At 41.1% G+C, this 12,302-nt stretch overlaps 1 long non-coding RNA gene across 15 annotated transcripts in view; it reads left to right on the plus strand.

Moving 5' to 3' along the window:
- LOC102151386 overlaps nt 1-12,302 on the plus strand; it is a 93,858-nt gene that overhangs the window by 38,213 nt on the left and 43,343 nt on the right. For 6 of the 15 annotated variants that reach the window (XR_005370142.1, XR_005370139.1, XR_005370140.1 and 3 more), the window contains exon 5: nt 6,453-6,669. The exons of 6 other annotated variants lie outside the window; for them this stretch is intronic. This is a non-coding gene — a long non-coding RNA (uncharacterized LOC102151386). The remainder of the gene's footprint in view (nt 1-6,452; nt 6,670-12,302) is intronic. 3 more of the 15 variants (XR_005370141.1, XR_005370146.1, XR_005370148.1) reach the window with 1 other exon arrangement.

The following is a 12,302-nucleotide window of genomic DNA, read 5'->3' on the forward strand; positions in this document are numbered from 1 at the left end:
GGCGGAGGCTCTGAAAGGGAAGCAGGAGGGACATGCATCCCAGGGCAGTATGTCTGGAGGAGGATGCAAACACTCCATGTCCTCCTGGCCTGGCAGGGCTGAATCTTCTGGCAGAGGAACTTATACCATTGGCTGTCCTGGGTCTCCCACTTGCTGACTGCAGATCTTGGGACTTTTTAGCTTTCATAATCACATAAGCCAATTCCTTATAATAAATCTCTTTATATCTATCTATATATATATCATCTATATATCTATCTCTATATCATATCTCTATATCTGTAGCCCTATATTTATATCTATGCATCTATATCTATCTATATCTATGTCCTATTGGTTCTATTTCTCTGGAAAACCCTGACTCATATAGCCAGGGTGGTGGCTTTCAACTGTGACTGCCCTCTAGCAGCACCTGGGAGGATTCAAAGAGTGTGACTCCCTGGGCTCCATCCCCCCAGAGGTTCTAGTTCAGTCTTCTGTGGTGAGACCTGGGCATCTCTAATTTTTAAAAGCTATCCAGGGACCCTTTTGTGCAGCTGGGGTGGAAAAGCACTGAGCTGGGGTATGGGGCTGGTGGTGGAGAAGAAGGGAAGGGATGTGAATTCATTCAGGGCATCTGTGTTGCAGGCATTTGCATAAGTTTTCTTGTTTAATAGATACAGGCAACTGTATGTCACAGTGATGATTCTTTTCCTTTTTTTTTTTTTTCTCCAAATAAGGACATTGATTGCTCAGTAAGTGGATGATGTCCAAGGTCACAAGGCTAATAAGTGGCAGAGCTGGGATTCACACCCAGGTTGTTTGACCCTAAATTTGGAAGATGAGTCTGGAAAGTTTTGGCCCAGAAGTAGTACTTGCCTTCTACTTTGGGAGCATGGAGAACAGTGGAGCGTGTAAACCCCACTCTGAGGTCAGATCCCCTCATATATAACCCGTTGCTCCTGCCTGGGAGGAGGTCTTCAAGCCTGGGTTCCTGCAGGATTTATGAGTCCCATGACAATGTCTTCGATAACAGAATATTAGCATTGGACTGGCTCTCAGAAATCAAAGCATTCCCCCATCCCCTTGTTTTCCTTCCAGAGTAGGGATGTGTCACATTCATTTCTTAATTCCCTTGACAGCAATGCTTGGCATACTGTGGGCACCCAATTAATGTTTATGGAATTGAAATAAGTAGTTTTAAAGGTCACAAAATTGATGCAACAAATGCTCAGAGAAGTTAATTGTCTTTCCTACACAGAGTCAGCTACCGCAGAGTTGGGACTAGAATCAGTTCTGATCCCAGCCAGGTGGCCTTTTCATGCTGCTGTGCTACAGTATTGCTGGTTTCAGAATCACAGCCATTTGGGGCTGAATGGGCCTCAGAAAAGGGTTATGCAGGATTTAAAAATAGTTTTCACCTTCCATGTCCTCTCCAACTCAATATCAGTGGCACATTGTGTAGAAAAAGATTCTGAGACTCATGAGGAAAGAGTGCCATCATTGATTAGTGATGTCTGCCAAAGATGTGGGAATGGTTAGTGGCAACATACATGCCATATAGTTGCTGTTCCTGATTTCATTCAAGTTCTTTAATTTATGGTTAAGAGCATCCTGGTCCTTTTTGCCATCCATAAAATTTTGTCATCAAAAAAACAAAACAAAACAAAAAAAACCCAACACCACAAAAACTGCACCCCAAAACAACCCAACGTAAGTCTCTTATATAAGTAATAGAGGACTATTCCACAAATCCCAGGTCTTCTAGGGGCTCTATGAGGAAAGCCAACATTGGAGTTATGGCAAATATTCTGGACTTGAAATTGAATGAAGAGATTTGTATACACATACTCCTGCTTAATAATGGTGTGATTTAAAAAAAAATGGTGTGATTTCAGGCATTTCCCTTCTTCTTTCTGAGTTTCAATTTCTTCACCTGTAAAATGGAAATATAATCACTGTCTCTTAGGGCTCTTAGGGTTGTTATGAAGAGTAAATTAAGGACAGTATAAAAAATGTCTCATTAACTATGAAGCATTGTGGAATCATTCCTTCTGTAGCTTGTGTTATTGGTCCCAATTTTTTATCTTTCATATGCCCTTCGCCATATGACTTTGCAGTTCTTTCCTTAAGGGGAAGTATACTTTCCTGGCCCTTAACTTTGGGCTTGGCCATATAACTTGATGTGTCCAATGGAAAAGGATAGAAGTCATAGGGTGCCAGTTTGGGCTAGTCCTCAAGAGGCATCAAATATTTCCACTTCTGTCTTGTGGCTCTGTCATTGTGATGAGAAGAATGTGTCCCAGCTAGCCTGTTGGTCCAATGACGATGAGAGAAATGAGGAGCATACTCAGACCTAACTTGCAACGTATCGCTGCCCAGCTGAGCCCCAGCTGATCTGTAGATGCCGGAGTTAAATGATGGCTTTTTGTGGAAAGTAACTGAGATTGTTATGCAGCAATAGCTGACCAGGTCACCTTTGAAGGTGATTTCTGGTGAGAACTAGATTTCTCTCTCTGCGGTTATAGTTCTATTGTGGAGTGAGTAAAGGACAATGTGTCACAGGATAGTAAGGGCACCTTGTCACAGACTGGCCTTCCCTCCCTTTTCTGCCTCTGGGAATGTGCCTAGAGGCTCCTGGATGCAACTGACATTGATCTATGCAACAGCTTGTGTGAGGGCCCTTCAGCCCAGACATGGCTTCATGGCCTCCTGTAATGCAGTGACTCAGTGCAGAACATCAGTGATTTCAATTTTATTTCCTCAGTCTTGGAAACTATGGCTTCCCCTGTTCACAACCACCTTGTACCTGCACCCCACCTTCTGGGGTCCTCACTGCCTATTCCCATTCTGTACCCTTTCTCTGCATCCCACTTTGGGTTGGACTTTTATTCTCTTCAGGAGTAGGAAGGGATGTATGGGAAGGTCAGTTACCCCCAATTAGCTTTGGAGGGAATGGACCTGAGCCTCAGCCAGGGGACAGGGCTGCTCTGTGGTGGCCAGCTGAAGGGCAAGCTGGACCCTAAAGAGTCTAGGAGAATATGTAAAACTCTGCATTAGAAAGGCAAAGGCTTGGCTTTCCAAGTCCTTTGCTCTGAAGTTCAAGCAGAAACTATGAGAATTGATATGCTAAACGGATGCAAAGGAAGAAATTCTTCCAGCAGGTGCCTGGGTCTGAGATTTTTTTCCTAGATAAAGAAAGGTAATGTGTGTTCTGAAGTCATTTTCACTGGTATTTCTCAAAGGAAGAAGTTGTTTGACCTTGAGAGCATTGGGTTGAGAGAAAGAAAGAAGGGCCAGAGAGGATGGGGACTTGTCTAAGATCTCATAGTGACTTGAGGCAGGGCAGGCTGTGCTAGGTCCTGGTTGAGCTCTTCCTTTTTTGAGTGGATTTTCAGAACCAAACTAGTTCAAGAACAAAGTAGGGTCACCACCCTCACATGGTTCAATTTTCACTTATCTTCTTTTTTTTTTTTTTAATTTTTATTTATTTATGATAGTCACACAGAGAGAAAGAGAGAGAGGCGGAGACACAGGCAGAGGGAGAAGCAGGCTCCATGCACCGGGAGCCCGATGTGGGATTCGATCCCGGGTCTCCAGTATCGCGCCCTGGGCCAAAGGCAGGCGCCAAACCGCTGCGCCACCCAGGGATCCCTCACTTATCTTCTTGCTGGAAAATATCCCTCTTCAAGGTATTCTCATGGCTTGGCCCCACTCTCCTGGATCCCCATGCTCGCACTATTGATGGTGGGGCTATGTGCCTGTTGCCTGTGAAGCTAACTGAACAGGGCTGCCTTCTTGCAGGGCTGGTGTTTGGGCCACTGTGGCCTTGGTGCTGTGAATAAAATGTGGAGGCTTGCTACACTGCTCTCTCTGGCCCACTTTATGTGGTTGGGGCAGCCCACTCTTCTCCAGTCCTTCCATTCTACAGAGTTTGGAGCCAAAGACATCTTTGTGCATTTGCAGAGAGAAAGGAGCCCCCCTGTCTCCACACACAACACTGGATTGTTTCTTTTTCCCAGATTAATGATATGATAGGATGATTGACAATGAGAACGCTCACCTTCTTTCAGGCAAAAATCCATTCTCCTCCTTGGTGTTTCTCTCATGGTCTTGACAAGATAATCACAAAATGGTTCAATATTAGTATCTTTCTAAGGTTTGGGTTTTCCACTTGGTTTTGTCCGTGGTCACTTGGTTATACCCATGTGTTAAATGGGAAGCTGAAGCCCTGAGGGTGTGAGTGGCTTGCCTAAGGTCATACAGCTGGTTATGGTTGGAGTGGAGGTATTATGGGCTAAGTGGTCGTGTCCCCCCAGAATTCATGTGGGGAAATCCTAAGCCCTAATGTGATAGTATCGGGAGGGTGGGAGGTGATCAGGTTTAGTAGAGGTCATGAGACTATTGCCTTTATGATAGAATTAGTGTCCTTAGAAGAAGACGGAGGGACATGAGCTCTCAGTCCCTCCATGAGCACACAGCAAGGTGCAGACCCCATGTGCACGCTATGAGAAGGTGGGCTCACACCAAGCCCAAATCTGCTGGCACCTTATTTTGGACTTCGAAGATTCCAGAATTGTGAGAGGTAAATGTTTGCTTAAGCCAGCCCATGATGACAGCCTGAACTGAGTAAGGTGGGTGGTAACAAGTCAGTCCTCTCACCTCTTAGCCCAGCTATCCTTCTGCCTCACAGACGGGCAGGTAGGTTGTACACTTTCTGGGAGAAGATAGGTTAAACACTCTCTCTGTGACCACTGAAGCCTTTGTTTACCTGGCTCATCGCCGGAAGGTGAACCTCATTCTCTCCAGCCGAGGATGATGGAGTGGGCTTAGCTGACATGACAGTCACATCATCAGCCACAGTGACACAAAGTTGGAAAAGTATGATTCCCCAAGAACACTTGTGGCAAGAGAGCAGGAGCAGACATCTTGCTGTCCAACAAGTGAGGTAATTAATATTCCATTAACAAGGCCATTACAACTCCTGAATAGAAATATGCTTTCTCTTAAGGTGTGAAGCCCACTCCTAAGTGAGGTGTAACAGCTGAATAAGCATACCTGCTGATTTATGTCCATAAAACTTAATTTATTAGCAATGTCTTAATTGTGATGGTGCATACAGTCTCTAAGCCATTAGCAAAATCCTCTAAAAGCCGCTGACGAGAATAATATGCCCAATAAATGGGATGAGCAGCACTTTTTCTGCTTCTGAGGCTATAGACTTGCTAATAAGGCTAGACTGGTTTTTTAATGGAGTGGCCAAGTGCATGGGTGGGAGCTCCTGGAGAGTACGATGGGGGATGGCCTCAGCCTGTGCCTATGGCTGTGGCTTGAAGGATGGGTGATATTTGGACAAGTAGAGATAGTGCGAGAGGTGGAGGGAACAGGAGTGGTTCTCTAAGGCGTAGAGAATGTGGCACAGAGGTGAAGCAGGAGTACCATTGAGTTGTTCAGTTTGTCTGGAAAATAACTGTGACATCAAGTGTTAGCTGTTCCCACCCTCCCTCCCCTCTTCCTTTGTTTCCTCCCTGTGCCTCCCACCCTCTCTTCTTCCTTCCTGTTTTTCCTCTTAGTCCTACCAAGGGCTTGGCTTGTATGAGCACACATAGTACCTTAGTATTTGGGTATCCATAAGAATGCCAAGAAGTGGACCCTGATTCCTTCTTGCATGAATTCAGACATGTTGGCCCACCTGGGGTGCCCATACTCAGAAGAACAAAAGCCTGGTAGAACCAACAACCCCTGGGCTTTGAAGGACATACTATCTTGCACATTGCGATATCTACCTAGATGAATTTAAGTGACAAAACAATACTTCCTCTGGGAACTCTAATGGGCAAAGAAGAATCATGTTCCTTTGCCCTGCTTTCCTCCTAAGGGAAGGAGCCATGTTAGGACCCTCGTCATTAGGGGGAGCACTTCTGGTTCTTCTCCATTTTTCATGGACTTTCATCATCTGAAAAGGATAAATGGAAGGAATAGATTGAATAGATGTACTCCCAGGCAAACTTTGTTACCCAGCATCCTGCTTGCAGCTATACACCACCCTTCCCCATCAATGACCACTGTCCTTACAGAAGCGCCAGAAGGCCTAGGGCTTCAGTGCTCTTGGGATGGAATGCACTAGAGTCCTGCAGAGCAGTGGCACTGCTAGTTCCACTTAAGATACTCATTTTGGTCAGCCCAGCTTTTGTTCTGAAGCTAGTTTGGATTGGAGTTCCGTTACCTAAAACCAAAAGAATCTTGATTAATGTCGTCTGCTATGTATCGCCTAAAACTTCACTAAACAATATGGGGGGAAAAGCCAGAAAAGAACTAACAGCATAAGGAAAAGATACTGGCTGTCCAAATCCTGTCCTAATATGTGTGTGTGTGTGTGTTTAAATTAACTTTATTGAGATGTAATTAACATATAAGAAAATGGACATGTTTAAGCATACAGGCTGATAACTCTTTTTTTTTTTTTTTTTTAGGCTGATAACTTTTGATAAAGGTAGATATCTATGTAACTACCACCTGATTAAGATGTAGAACATTTCCATCTCCCCAGAAAGTTTCCTGCTGCTGGGCAACTACTGTTCTGATTCCTAGCACTGTTGATTAGTTTTACCTGTTCTACTATATGGTATAATCAAAGGCCCATAAATCCTACAATATATACTCCTTTTTATCTGGCTTCTTTTACTCAATGTAAGTACTTTGTGATTCATTCACATTATTGGGTATATCATTCATTTTTTTTTTTCAGAATAATATTCTACATAGCACAGCATAATTTGTTTATCCATTTACCTGTTGATGGACATTTCAGTTGTTTCTAGTTTGGGGCTATTATGAATATAAATGTTATGAACATTTACGTGTAAATATATATATATATACAATTATATATATACATATGTAATTATATGACTAAATTATATATGTATTACATATGTATAATTTCTCTTGGGTAAATATGTAGGAGTGGAATTGCTGGGTTGTATACATATACATTTGGCTTTGTAGGAAACTACCAAACTGTGTTCCAAGGTGGCTATACCATTATATATATTCTCTTCAGCAATGTATGAATAACTCAGTTCCTCTACATCTTCATCATCTGATCTTAGACTTGTCTGGCTTTCAAATTTTAGCCATTCTATTGGGTGTGAAGTCATCTCTCATTGTGGTTTCAACTTACACTTCTCTGATGACTAATGATGTTCAGTATCTTTTCATAAATTTATGGGCCTTTCATGTGTCTTTTTGTGAAGTATCTATTAAAATTGTACCCCTTAAAAAATTAAGTAGTTTGTCTTATTATTGATCCATGAGAGTTTTTTTTTAAGTATTCTGAATATAAGCTCCTTGACAAATATGTGTGATACAAATATTTTCTCCGAGTCTGTGGCTTGCCTTTTCTCGATAGTGGTTTTTTTTTTTTTTTAAAGAGCACAAGTGTTTTATTTTGATGAAGTAGAATTTATCTTTTTTCACTTTTACAAATAATGTTTTGTTTTTCCTGTCTCAGAAATCATTGTCTAACCCCAAACTGCAAAGATTTTCTCCTACGATTTCTTCTAGAAATTTTATAGTTTTAGGTTTTAGGTTTATGTCTCTGATCCATTTCAAAATAACATTGTGTATGGTATGAGGTAGAAGTTGAATTTCCTTTTCTTTTATATGACTATCCAGTTGTTCTGACATCATTTGTTTAAAACATTATCCTTTTCCCATTGAGTTATGTTGGTGCCTATGTTGTTGAAAATCAATTGGCCATATATTGGCCAATTTCTGGATTCTCTAGTCTGTTCTCTTGATCTATATAGGTTTACCCATATACCAATATCATTCTCTCTTGATGACTATAGCATTATAGTATAAATCTTAAAATCAAATAGTGTAAATCCTCTAACTTTATTCTTTTTTTCCTATTTTGCTTGAGCTATTCCAGATCCTTTGTATTTCCACTTAGCTTTAGAATCAGTTTGTCAATTTGTACAAGAAAATCTCACAGGATTTTGATTGGGATTGTGTTGAATTTATAGATCAATTTGGGGAGAATGTTGGGGAACAACTTCATGGTGTGCAGTCTTCTAATGTGTAACTATGCTATATCTCTCGATTTATTGAGATTTTTAATTTCCCCCAGTAATATTTTATAGTTTTCAGTGTTTTTTTTTTTTTTTTCCCATAAATGCCCTTTATCAAGTTGAGGAGTTTCTTTCTATTTTTAGTTTGCAAAGAGTTTCTTTTTTGGTCATAAATTTTTGCAGTATAATCCCCCATTTTGTACTGATTTAAGTATTTTTTTTGTGTTAAAATTAATAAATACTATACCAGAAGAAATTTTAGAATAAAAAATGTTAAAAAGTAAAAAAAGGAAATATGGGAAAATATATTTATATCTTTTATAATTTAGTGGTGTGGAGGTCCTGTATGACTCCAAAAACAGAAACCATAAAAAAGGTATTAGATTAGGCTACATGAAATTGTAAATTGCTGTTCTAAAGATATTATAAACACATATTGGCTAATTACCACCTGGTTAAAAATGTACACAACATATATGATAGATAAATGATTGTTGTTTCTAATATGTAAAGAGTCTATATATATCAATGGTAAAAATTAGAACAATCTCATAAATAAATAGGCAAAGGGCACAAACAAGCAATTTACAAAAGGAATGTAAATACCAATAAAAGTATGGAAGGATGCTCAATCTCAACGGTAATAAAATAAATCCAAATTAAGCAATGTTATTGCAAATTTATGCCATAACATATGCAATATTATGCAAATGTTATTTGGCAGATTGGCAGAGTTAAACAGATTGATAATTTTCGGTGTCAAAGAGGGTGTAAGGAAACTTTCGTATTAGTGGTGGGAAAATAAATTGTTATATCATTGGAAGACATGTGCTAATATTTATAAAAAAATCTTAAAAAGGTGCATACCCTTGAATTCTGCAATTCCATATCCAGGAATTTATTCCAAAGCAATAATCAACAAGTTAAAAGAGATTTATATATAAGGATGTTTATTGCGAGTCATTGTTAATATAAAATTTTGGGTAGAACCTAAATATCCATCAGCAGAGACCTGATTAAGCTAGTAAATTATGCTATAGAATACTATCTATTTATATGAATTATGTGGTTTTATATTTATTGAAATGGGAAGATGTCCCTTGTTAAATTAAAGATAGCATGTGTATATTAAGATCCTATTTTTTGTGTTAAAGTAAGTGTGTGGGGATCCCTGGGTGGCACAGCGGTTTGGCGCCTGCCTTTGGCCCAGGGCGCGATCCTGGAGACCCGGGATCATATCCCACATTGGGGTCCCGGTGCATGGAGCCTGCTTCTCCCTCTGCCTGTGTCTCTGCCTCTCTCTCTCTCTCTCATTCTGTGTGACTATCATAAATAAATAAAAATTAAAAAAATTATAAAAAAATAAAGTGTGTGTGTGTGTACACACACACACACACACACACACACACCCAATACAATGATTGGCACTCAGTAACAGCTGACCGACTAAGGTCCAGATTAAAAACACAAGGCTAGGTGTGTGTATATCAGATTTTTAAAAAAGATTTTATTTATTTATTCATGAGAATACACAGAGAAGAGCAAGACAGAGACAGAGACACAGGCAGAGGGAGAAGCAGGCTCCATGCAAGGAGCCCGACATGGGACTCAATCCCGGGTCTCCAGGATCACACCCTGGGCCAAAGGCGGTGTTAAACCCCTGAGCCACCTGGGCTGCCCATGTATATCAGATGTTAATGATGACTATTTAAAGGTGGAGGGTGTTAAGTGATTTTTATCTTCTCTGTTTATTTGTGTATAGTATGAAAATTTTTTCAACAAATGGGTGTTATTTTCATAATCAGAAATTGTAATCTATTTATTTTCAGAAATGAAAGACTGGATAGGACTTCATCAATTATAAGTAGAGGTGTTGAGGATGCTGGCCTGTGTTTTGGGTTGAGTGACTGCCTTTAAGGTTCTCTTTTCATTGGAGATAAGACTATTAGAAGGAGGAGAAGGAAGAGGAGCAGGTGTATATTTGTATATGTGTATATTTGTGTTGGTGTTTAAATTTTCCACCTGTTGTGTTTGGAGTGCCAGTGGGACACCCAGTTGGATATATGGGTCTGGAGCTCCAAGAAAGAGGTTGGGTTATAATCCAATTACTGTTGATTCTAAGTTGTGAGTCAGCAGCCAATGTGTGGTAGTTTCCATCATGGCCATAAATGCTGGCTGCCCAGTGGAGAGAACAGAGTGAGGAGAGAGGAGGACAAGGGGGTAGTTCTTCAGAACTCCAATATCTTTAGGGAGGGCAGGAAGAGTTTCCAGGAAAGGAATCAGAGGAAGAAAAGGAAGTGAGGATGGAGAAGCAGCAAGTAGTGTCCTGAAATAATGGGACAATAATAAAAAATACATAATAATAAATGCAGCTGAGAGGTCAAGCTGGGTGCAGAATGCAAAGTGCCCAGTGGATCTAGTTGTTAGTGGGACATCTATGACCTTGGTGGGAGTGGTCTCAGTGGAATGGTGGGTATAGAAGTCAAAATGAAGTGAGGGGTGAATGCCATGTGAGTTGGTAGGGTAGTAAGTGTATTCAACTCAGTTCAGTAAGTGTGTCCAAGTGTATGAGACACTGGATGAGCAGGTAAGACCAGACTGATGGTGATAGCTGGAGGGAGATAGAAGGTCAAGATCTCATGTACTTTTTCTTAGGATAGGAGAGATGTGAGCATATTCAGAGACTGAAGGGAAGGGGCCAGCTGCAAGGGAGCCATGGACACTGGAGGTGGAGAGAGGGGTACTTCACAGGGGGTCAGAACAGGTGGCAAGGGACAAGAGCCATGGCACTGAGAGGATTAGTCCTTGATCAAGGAGGCAACCCTCTTCTACTCTGATAGAGCAGGGGAGAGGATGGGTGTGGGTGCAGCTGTAGGGCAGGGAGCAATAATTACGGTGGTTCATGCTTGATTTTCTCCAGAAGGCAAAAGATGCCCTCCCTCGTGATGGTGTTTCATCATCTCACTACCAGGAAAACCACAGTTTTAAGGTTCCCGCTTGATGAAGTTGGCTTGACGCAAAGCAATAATGAAAGTCGCCAATGGAGAATGTGGCAGGAATCAGCCCGAGTGTCAAATTCACTCAGCTCCTATGTGCAAATAGATAATTACGAGGCATCTCTACCAGTTGAAGGGATCAAGATTCTTCTCCTGCGTAAGCTGGCACATGTTTAAGATTTCCAGAATACAGATTTCCGAAATAATGATTCTAATAAACAGTGGTTATCTTAACTTTATTTTCAGGCCATAAAACATATCCTTTGATAAATTATTTCGCCGTCTATCCCCAAGTGCACCTCTCCATGCAAGCCTCCCCTCCCCCGGCCAGCAGCAGCCCGAACGGCAGCTCCATATATTATTCATTCCAATCAAATAAGACACAGTGGTGCCTCAGTAAACTTGCTTTTCATATCAGAATTGGTCTTATTGAGTAATACACACTGCAGACCCCAGCTTCCAGCACCAGGCCTGAAATGAGCAATTCTCTCATTGTAATAATGTGCCTCTGTCATCTCCTTATTATCAGCATGATAAAAGATGAAATATTCACAGATGCTGCCCTCCTAACCTGATCACAGCTTGATATTTGAGCTTTGGAAATGAGTTTTATAAGCTTTAATATACTCCTTGGCGGAGTGACCCCTGAAATTAAACATTATTACAGAGCGGATATTTAAAAAGCTGGGGCCGCAAATTACATCAAAATGAAAATATTAAGGAGTATTACGAATATACCAAGTGGGAGCTCACAGCTCTGGAAGCTGTGAGCGCCGGAGAACTCCACACGCGGGTGTCAAAAACATCAGAAAAAATAATAACAGCAGAGACACCTTGACTTCGGTTATTTTATACTTAGGACTAAACGAAATTATTTGAATGGATTTTTTTTCTCCTGTAGGCTAGCTTTCCAGGAGGGGGAAAAAAAAAGCCCATTATTCTCAACTTTAGGTTCCTAATACATTTCACGCTTGGTTTAAAGAGGCACCTTCCTTTTTTTTTTTTTTTTTTCCTAGTGCATGGATAAATAAAAGAAATACCTAAATATAATGAAACCAAAGATCATGCTAAGAAAAAAGTGAGCAAACACGACTAGAAAGAGCCCCTGGATTCAATTTCCCCTGCGATTGGCACTCTGATGGACAGGCTTCCAGCAACATCGGGGCTGGGGCTGCAGGAAACCAAGTAGGAGAGAGTGGGGTGGGGGGCTCACCAGCCTGCGGTAGGACTGTGGCAGCTTCAACATGGGGAC

This window comes from Canis lupus, chromosome 15 (genome assembly GCF_011100685.1).
Source record: "Canis lupus familiaris isolate Mischka breed German Shepherd chromosome 15, alternate assembly UU_Cfam_GSD_1.0, whole genome shotgun sequence".
NCBI classification, from domain to species: domain Eukaryota; kingdom Metazoa; phylum Chordata; class Mammalia; order Carnivora; family Canidae; genus Canis; species Canis lupus.